Source organism: Triticum dicoccoides, chromosome 5B (assembly GCF_002162155.2).
Source record: "Triticum dicoccoides isolate Atlit2015 ecotype Zavitan chromosome 5B, WEW_v2.0, whole genome shotgun sequence".
Lineage (NCBI taxonomy): Eukaryota > Viridiplantae > Streptophyta > Magnoliopsida > Poales > Poaceae > Triticum > Triticum dicoccoides.
This window is the reverse complement of record NC_041389.1, coordinates 664,288,385-664,297,702: the sequence shown is the minus strand read 5'-3', so window position 1 is coordinate 664,297,702 and position 9,318 is coordinate 664,288,385. Positions and strand designations below refer to the sequence as shown.

Sequence of the window (9,318 nt, the reverse complement as noted above, 5' to 3'; positions counted from 1 at the left end):
CAACCTGCCCCAAACCCCGTCTAGAATCGCACCCTTCTTAAGCACCCTCCTTACTCTAGCTCTAGGGGGGCCTTGAACCAGTCATTCCTTCCAGGTTAGCCTTACCCACCTGTCGGATTCGCTGTTTTCTGGGCTAAAACGAAGAATCAGTGCTCCGCGTTACAGATTAGCCTCATGATACGATGTTGTTGTTCCAACCCGATGAACACAGCATTGCATCTATCAAGTTGCTCCTTTTAGCATTTGAAATGTTATCGGGGCTCAAGATTAATTTCCTCAAGAGTGAAGTTTTTATCATGGGAATGGAGCAACATGACCAAGTGAGGATAGGTAACCTCCTTAATTGTAAACTAGGGAGTTTTCCAATTAAGTACCTTGGGCTGCCGATCCCGCATAAAAAGCTTGCCATCTCGGAATGGGAGCCATTGTATGGTAAAGTTGCCAATAGGGTTAGTCCGTGGCGAGGGCGTTTCATGTCTTCTGCGGATAGATTGATTCTTACCAACTCTAGTTTGTCCTCCCTCCCTCTGTTTACGATGGGTATGTTCTTGTTGGAAGATGGGGTGCATGGGAAGTTTGATACCCCGCGCTCCAAATTCTTTTAGGAGGGAGCTGGGCTTAAAAAGAAATACCATATGTTGAAATGGGCGACGGTGTGCCGCCCTAAGAAATATGGTGGGTTAGGGATTACTAATTCCAAACTTATGAATGTGGCCTTGCTTACCATATGGTGGTGGAAAATAGCTACTAACGAAGCGGGTCTATGGGTGGACCTGCTTCGGGCAAAATACTTCCCGGACGGGAATGTGTTTAATGCCAAGGCCTCGGGCTTGCCGTTTTGGAATGGGATCTAGGCGGTTAGGCCGTCTTTCTCGCTAGGAGCGAGATTTGAGGTGAATAGCGGTAGGTCTACTAGGTTCTGGTTGGATAGGTGGTTGGGCGACAAGCCGCTATGGTAGGAGTTCCCGTTGTTGTACCAACTAGCCGCGGACCCGCTTATTATGGTGGGAGAGGCTTTGCGCTCGACGCCGCCAGCAATTCACTTTCTGCGACAGCTGAACGCGGCAGAACTAGCAAGTTGGGACTTGCTTCAGGCGCAAGTGGGCCAACCTGCCATGAATCTGGCTGATGATGTAGTTTCCTGGGACCTGTCGACGGCTCGTAAATTCTCGGTGAAGTTCATGTACAATAGGCTGACGGAGGGTCCCACGTTAGATATTGCTAGGAGCCTTTGGAAGGCTAGGGTGCCGCTAAAGATAAAGATTTTTCTTTGGCAAATGTTCCGCAATAGGCTTCCGACAACTGACAACGTAGCTAAACGCAACGGGCCCTCGGATGGGACTTGCGTGGTATGTGAATCGCTGGAGGATGCGAACCATGCTCTGTTCCAATGCGCACTGGCTCGCTTTGCCTGGAGCGCGGTGCGTCAGGTTTTCCAACAGAATTGGAACCCAAGAACCGGAAACGAGTTGTTAGCAGTGTTACAGGCGCAGAGTGGTGCCAAAGCCAGGGTTCTGTGGATTTGCGTGGGTGCGTTGCTTTGGTCCCTATGGACAATGCGTAACAAAATGACTATGGAGCATAAATTCCCGACTAATCCGACTGATGTTGTTTTCAAATGCCATCTTTTTCTACAGAGTTGGGCACCGCTGGGGAAACAATGTGATGCTGACCTTATGAGGAGCACAATGGAGCAGATCGCAACAAGTATCCCAAGACTTCGTCAAGCGAATTGAAGCGCCTTCTGTTCTTTCCTTCATTTTGGGGTCTAGCTTTTGAGTTAGATTTGGTTGGGACCTACCTTGCGAACTATTTGATGTGTTGTGCGTGGCCGATGTGGCCTATTGAGACTGTTATGTGATTTGTGTGATGTGCAAACTTGGATGCTGTCTTCCTGGCTTTATTAATTTAAAGTCAGACGCGTCTAGCCAGGAGGTGGCTGCATATAGACCACTTCTCGCAGCTCACCATTCAAGAAGGCATTCTTGACATCTAATTGAGAGATGGACCACTTCCGAACAGCAGCAACAACCAAAAGAGTGCGAACAGTGGTCATGTGAGAAATAGGGTCAAAAGTCTCATCATAGTCACGACAATACTCCTGCTGGAAGCCACACGCAACAAGACGAACTTTGTAGCGCATGAGAGAACCATCTGAATGTGTCTTAACCTTGTAGACCCATTTGCAAGTGATGGGTCTAGTGCCTGTAGGCAGGGGTACAAGGTCCCAAGTGCCTGTGTGCTCAAGAGCATGAATTTCCTCTGCCATAGCATGCTGCCATTCAGAATGAGCAGCAGCCTCACGATACGTAGACGACTCAACAAGAGTGGTAGCAGCAGCAACATAGTACGCATGAGGTTGGAGAGTGTGGCGATCACGCAGATTATACCGAGGAGCAGGAGGGGTAGGTGGTTCTGAAGGAATGGGACCCAACAGGGAAGGAGTGGAAGTGGAAGTGGGCGCATCCGAGGGAGAAGGGTGCCGAGCACGACGGGAGTAGACAAAAGGAAGCGGAGAGAGAGGGGAAGTGGAAGGTGGCCCATCAGAGGGAGAAGGGTGTTGAGCACGACGGGAGTAGGTAAAAGGAAAAGGAGAGAGAGTGGATGGCTCAACCCGAGTAGGAGAGTCAGGAATAGAAACCTCATCCTGTGTAAGCTGAAGCTCATGAGTAGACACATGTGAAAGGCTAGAAGTGGACCTACCAGGTGACGATAAAGGTGAAGAATCAGGTAGAGTCAAAAAAGAGAGAGGCTCGACTAACGACTCGGTTGTGGCAGTAGAAGAATGACGAGGGTAGAAGGAGCGAGACTCATCAAAAGTGACATCTTTGGAGATTCTCAGTCTTCGAGCAATAGGGTCCCAACAACGGTAACCTTTGTGCTCCAAACTGTAGCCAAGGAAAACACATTCAACAGATTGAGCAGTCAATTTGGTGCGTTCATGAGGGTGGAGAAGAACAAAATAGGCACAACCAAACAGGCGTAGACCACTATAATCAGCTGGACCATCACCTAGATGATCAACTGGTATCCCTCCCTGAAGAGCAACAGAAGGCTGAATATTAATGAGATAAATAGCGGTAGAGACAGCCTCAGCCCAAAAGTGCGGGGGAACAGCAGAAGATAAAAGAAGAGCCCGAGCAGTGTCAAGGACGTGACGATGTTTGCGTTCAGCCACCCCATTTTGAGCATGTGCACCAGGACAGGAATACTGAGGAAGGGTACCCTGTTTAGCAAGGAAACCACGAAGCGCACAGATAGGTACTCGCCAGCCGAATCAGCAAGAAAAACTCGAACAGAGGAATCATACTGAGTGCGAACCATGGTAGCAAACGACTTGTAAATTTGAAGCACTTGACTACGAGATGACATAAAGTAGATCCAAGTGTGGCGAGAAAAATCATCAATGAAAATTATATAATATTTGTGACCCCCTTTCGAAACAATGGGGGCAGGACCCCATACATCAGAGTGAACAAGTTCAAAAGGTCGTTGAGAAATAGAATTACTAGAGGGATATGGAAGTTGTATCTGCTTGCCAAGCTTACAACCCATACAAGTTAGTGAACTATTACCAGATACAGACCCTAGAACACCACTCCTAACCAAAGAAGACAAGCGGGAGCCACAAATGTGACCCGATCGATGATGCCACTGAGCGAAGGATGTGGTGGAGGTGGCAGCTGAAGCAAAAGGGGTGGTGATATCCGACTGGCTAGAGGACGCAGCGAAAGGAAGGCGCAGCCAATCGAGCTCCCAAAGGCGCTGAGAGTCATGGCGCCGAGGACCGATCCCAACCAGAGTCCCCGTACGACGATCCTGAACACAACAAGAGTCAGAATCCAGAATAACACGACAACCCAAGTCAGTAAGTTGACCAGCAGATAGAAGTTGCATAGTCAGTTTAGGAACATGAGAAACGGCAGGGACATGAAAAGAAGACATGGAAAGAGTCCCTCTTGCGGCAACTGAAAGAGAAGTGCCATCTGTAGTCTGAACTGTAAGAGGAGAAGGCACGGAATTGACAGCACAAAGATGATCTCTGTGTGGTGTCATGTGGAAGGAGGCCCCAGAATCAAGAATCCAGGGCAAAGATGTACCTGACGAAGAGTGCGGTAGTGGACCAGACGTCTGACCAGCAGAACCAGCAGAACCTGAGGATGGTGCAGAAGCAGTAAGGCGGCGCAGCAAGGTGAGCATCTCCTGGTGAACCTTCTCAAGGGAGCCCTCACGAGAATTAGAGGAGCCTCCCGAGTCCTTTTGAGGACGGCCACCACGGCGACCCTGTTTCCTCCTCTTGGTGCACTCCGTGATCATGTGACCATCCTGCTTGCAGTAGTTGCAGAAAGCACTAGTGGAGGTTGCTGCCACCTGTGTAGAAGAGGGCACACCAGGCAGCGGTGGTGGAACGCGGGCAGCCAGGACTGCTGAAGAGGATGGCAATAAGCCCGTGCTCTGTAGGCGCACCTCCTCAGATCGCACCTCAGCAAGGGCCTCCAGAGTAGAGAGCCGAGGATGGCGTGCCAATAGCTGAGCACGACTCTGCTCGAACTCCGGCCGGAGGCGAGTGAGGAAGTCGTAGAGGCGACGAACCTCCAGCTTAGCTTGTTGCTGCACACAACACTGACATCTGCGACAAACATCAGCTCCCAGAGAGTCCAATTGGCGGCACACCGCCGACATCTCCTTGTAGAAATCATCCACAGTAGCATCTCCCTGTTGTAGTTGTTGCTCTTGACGAACAACAGAGAGATACATGGCATCCCCTGTAGACTCATAGCGATGGCGAAGGTGCTCCCACATCTGATATGCAGTGGTAAGGGCCACCACATCCATGGTGAGATCAACATCCATGCTGTTCACCAAGATAGAAGAGGCTCGAGCATCATCATTTGTCTATTGCTTGTATAAGTGGAGTTGATTCTGATACTCTTCAGTGGCCTCTTTAAAAGCATCTAGCATCTCATGTTGCTTGGTTTCATCGGCATCAACAGGGAAGGCCAACTCAGCTGGAGGAGTGGGCAGCAGGGGACAAGGAAGAGCACCAGAGAGGTGCTCCCAGACCAGCTGGCCCCTCATGTGCAGCTTCATGTGCTGCACCCAGTCCCTATAGTTCTGTCCGTTGAAGATAACAAGACATCGTGGGACTTGGACAACACTGGTGGTGGTGGAGGGCGCCATTGCAGCAGAGCAGCAACAGCAGCTCGTTGAAGACCAGCAGCAGCAGGAGGCACAACTTGATGGCAGCAGCAGACCAGGAGGAGAAGAGCAGCAGCAGCAGCTCGTTGAAGAAGAGCAGCAGCAGCAACAGAGAAGAGGAGCAGCAGTAGCAGCTCGTTGAAGAGCAGCAATAGCACGTTGAGGCGGCGGCGCCGGCCGGGAAGGACGTCGACAGAGCGGCCTGGAACAACGGTGGCCTGGACCAGCAGGCGGCAGCAGCTACCAGGAAGAAGAGGGGAGAGGCTTGATGAAGAGAGGAGCGGCGGCCGGCGGCGGTTGCGGCAGCGGCGGCGACGACCAAAGGCGGCGGTGGCGACTGGGGAACTAAACCTAGCTCTGATACCATGTTATGAAGTGAGCCTATATTCCATCGGGCCAACAGGCCAGCACATATACATGAAGGGAAATAAGCAAAGAAACCCCTATACAATATGATAACTACACACACAGCACAACCTTGTTCTAACATCCTGAAAGAGTTTTCCTATAGGTTCATTAAGGTTGAAAAGATAAGGGATCAGTTGCTGGAGTGCAACAAGGAGACCTACCGGGTTCCAGATTATGTCAAGGTTTGTATCCCTGATATAATGCTTTCAGGAAAAAAACTTTTAAGGGGAGATAACTCATATGGAGATGCCACTTCTAGCCACCCGATTCTTTTTCAAGGTCCGTGATATCATGATCGGGCAGCTATGAGGGGCATCTTCACGAGGGTACCGCCCCATTGAATTGTTTTTGGCCCTTCCAATTACCTAATAACAACTTAATAAATCTAATGAATGGACTGGTAACTAGAACAACCATAAGACTTTTGTTATATCAGCTTGGCTTGGCTTTGCCATGAAGGACATATTATTTTGTTATCTCCATTCTGGTTCCCATCTCCTGTTTCCTAATCGACTTTAATGAAACTTCTTGGATAGTCTAAAGGGCAGACACCAATATGCAGATGAAGGATGACGTTGTAACGTATATTTTACCTATTCCTTTGTTGACAATCAATTCATGCAGGAAAAGAGATTCCATAACTGGCTAGAAGGTGCCAGGGACTGGGCTGTTAGTAGAAGTAGATTCTGGGGTACTCCACTTCCAATATGGATCAGCCAAGATGGTGAAGAAATTGTAGTTATGGATTCCATTGAAAAACTTGAAAAATTATCTGGTGTCAAGGTTAATATCCTCTGTGCAATATATATTCCATTATTTTAATGATGTGCGAGTTTGATGCATGCATATTTTTGTGATTCTGTGGTATTTTTGTTGAAAAACAGTAGAAATCTTTATATGTTTGTGTTACTAACTGTTGCTTGGGTATTCATTTGTTTTCTGTCTTTTTGGTACACAATGCATATCCATATTAGTGGAAGCTTATTATCGTTAGACATCCTGGTACCAAACCCCCAAACTTGGGGTTATATCTTTTAATTTTTCAAAATTTCTATGATCAGGTTAGCGATCTTCACCGACATTATGTTGATGATATTACGATTCCGTCTAGAAGAGGACCAGAGTATGGGGTGCTCAAACGGGTTGAAGATGTAAGTTGCTTTTAGACCCACCATTAGGGATTACATTTCTTGTATCTTATGTAAATTCATGTGGATGTCCCAAGCACATTTTTCAATAACTTCGACTGCATACCTTTCCATCGTGTTTTAATCTATAGCTTCTAATAGAAAATTTTGTTGTGCTCCTTGCTTATGTATAATCAAGAGGTGTAGGAGAACAGAGGATTAGGAATAAGTATCGATGGTGTTCTGTAGGGAATATGTCTGAGGTCATCTATGGAACGTAGATTAATCACTGTGTTGTCTGTAATATGAGTGTAATCCTGCAATTTCAGTCTTAGCAATATATCTGGATTGTGTTTTGAAACAAAATCAATCTATATCAACCAAATCTTTGAGTTACCTTTTAAGGATTGGTGAAGTAATCTCCTTTAAATGTCTGTGAATGACCCTTATGCAGCCCATTTGGTATTATTGTTGCCTAAATTATCATGGCAATATATCACCTTCCTTTTGCTCAAGTGATTGTTACTTGCTAGTAGTACAATTTCCTTTGAGGATTTAATATCGGTAGAAAGTAGGGTGCTACAGATGGCTAAATGCCCTACCAAATTGCCTCATGTTGTAAGCCCTACTTCTGACTGTATAGTTCCGGTCTTATCCGTGTTAAGATTATGTTTGTGAACATCTGACTTGTGAACCGTCATGGAGGTGAATATTTGTAGTGTTCTCTTCATCTTACAATCTGTTCTCACTCAGCAATTATTGTGGTGTCTTCAGGTTTTCGACTGCTGGTTTGAGAGCGGCTCCATGCCATATGCCTACATTCATTATCCATTTGAGAACCGTGAACTATTCGAGAATAATTTTCCTGGAGACTTCGTGGCAGAGGGCTTGGACCAAACACGTGGATGGTTCGTTATACTTTCTTCAGCATCTTACAGAATTTTTAACAGTGATATTGTTTCTCATTTCTTAAATATGCTCGTACATTCTCATCATCATATTTTAGGTTGTATTGAGCAAAAAATGTACGTAGTTCTGGCTACTTATGATGGTAGCTCCTCATTTAAATTGCCAATGTCATGGTCTTAAAAAACAGTTTGTAGAGCCTTCCTTACCACTTCACCCTTCTTTGTTGCTTCATGTGTCCCCTTTCGCAACGCTATAGGCAGTTCAACTGTGACAAATAAGCTTGCATCACTGCCTTGTTACATCCCTGCACTTGTGGCTACCGTTGTGAGTACACGCCGATCCTGAACAGGAACCTGGAGAGTACAATCTGAATAGTACCTACTATTGGCTGGACCTGAGGTTCACATCATCATCGGTGAGAGTACCAACCGGAATTATACCCAATGTTGGCTGGACCTGAACCTGCACATCATCATCAGTGAGGGTACCAACCTGAATCACCCGCTATTGGCTAGACCTGAGCCTGCACATCATCATCAGTGTTCGTGCCCATAGGACCACCCTGAGTATGAGACACAACCTTCTCCCCCTCTTCACCATTTTCCATAGTGTAGGTGGTCAAGCTCTGCAAACAACAGACTTAGATCTATGACTCAGACTCCCTGAAGGTGACATCCATACTGACCTGTGTTTCTCAGAAGAACACCAACATTTATACCCCTGCTGACTAGAAGAATAGCCTAGAAAAATTACACTTCATTGCCCATGGATCTAGCTTCCCAAAAGATGGTCGGTGATCTTGAACAAAATAGGTACTGCCTAACAACTTTGGGGGAACAACTAACTTAGTTTCTCCAAACAACAACTCGCACGGAGATTTCATGCCTAGTATCCTTGAAGGTGTCCGTTTGATCAGGTATGTGGCTGCTTCACTCCACAAGAACTTGGGCACATTCATTGTATACATCAATGACCAAGCAACCTCAAAAATATGTCGGTTCTTCCTTTCTGCCACTCCATCTCGAGGGAGGGTGTCTAGACTTGAAGTTTGGTGAAGAATACCTTGGTCAGACAAGAAGGCTCCAAAGGTGTTGTTCACATACTCAATGCCATTGCCAGTCCTGATCACCTGCACCTGCACTTGAAACTAATACTTCACAAAGGCATGGAAATTTTGAAAACAGCTAAACAACTCATCCATGTGACGCATCAAATAAATCCATGTCATACGAGAATAGCAGTCGATAAAGGTAACTAAACACTTCATTTCATTCACTGACACCATTGGACAAGTCCATACATCTGAATGAATAAGCATAAAAGGAGATATGCTCATAAGACCATTACTCACATATGAGGCTCTTGTGTGTTTAGCATATTCGCAAGTATTCACATATTAACTTGCCCTTGCCTATTGCACACATAACATCCAGAAATATTCTACATGCATGCACTATCCTACAATGATGGCTCATCGCTTGCTTCCCCTTGTCCTCCATGGTCGCAACACACACCAAGTTCAGCTACACCCTCTTGTCCACATACCAGAGTCCCCTAGGCCTGGTGCCATCCCCAACCGTCTGCCTCATCTGTCACTCCTGAATCAAGCAGCCAAACTTGTCAAGAGTCACACGACAGTCTATTTGATCAATTAGAGCACTCAAAGAGACCAAAT

The 9,318-nt window shown here is 46.7% G+C and overlaps 1 pseudogene; it reads left to right on the top strand.

The window, feature by feature from the left end:
• Nucleotides 1–5,569: 5,569 nt before the first annotated feature.
• The window catches only part of LOC119310433, a 45,240-nt pseudogene continuing 41,491 nt past the window's right edge, over nt 5,570–9,318 (top strand).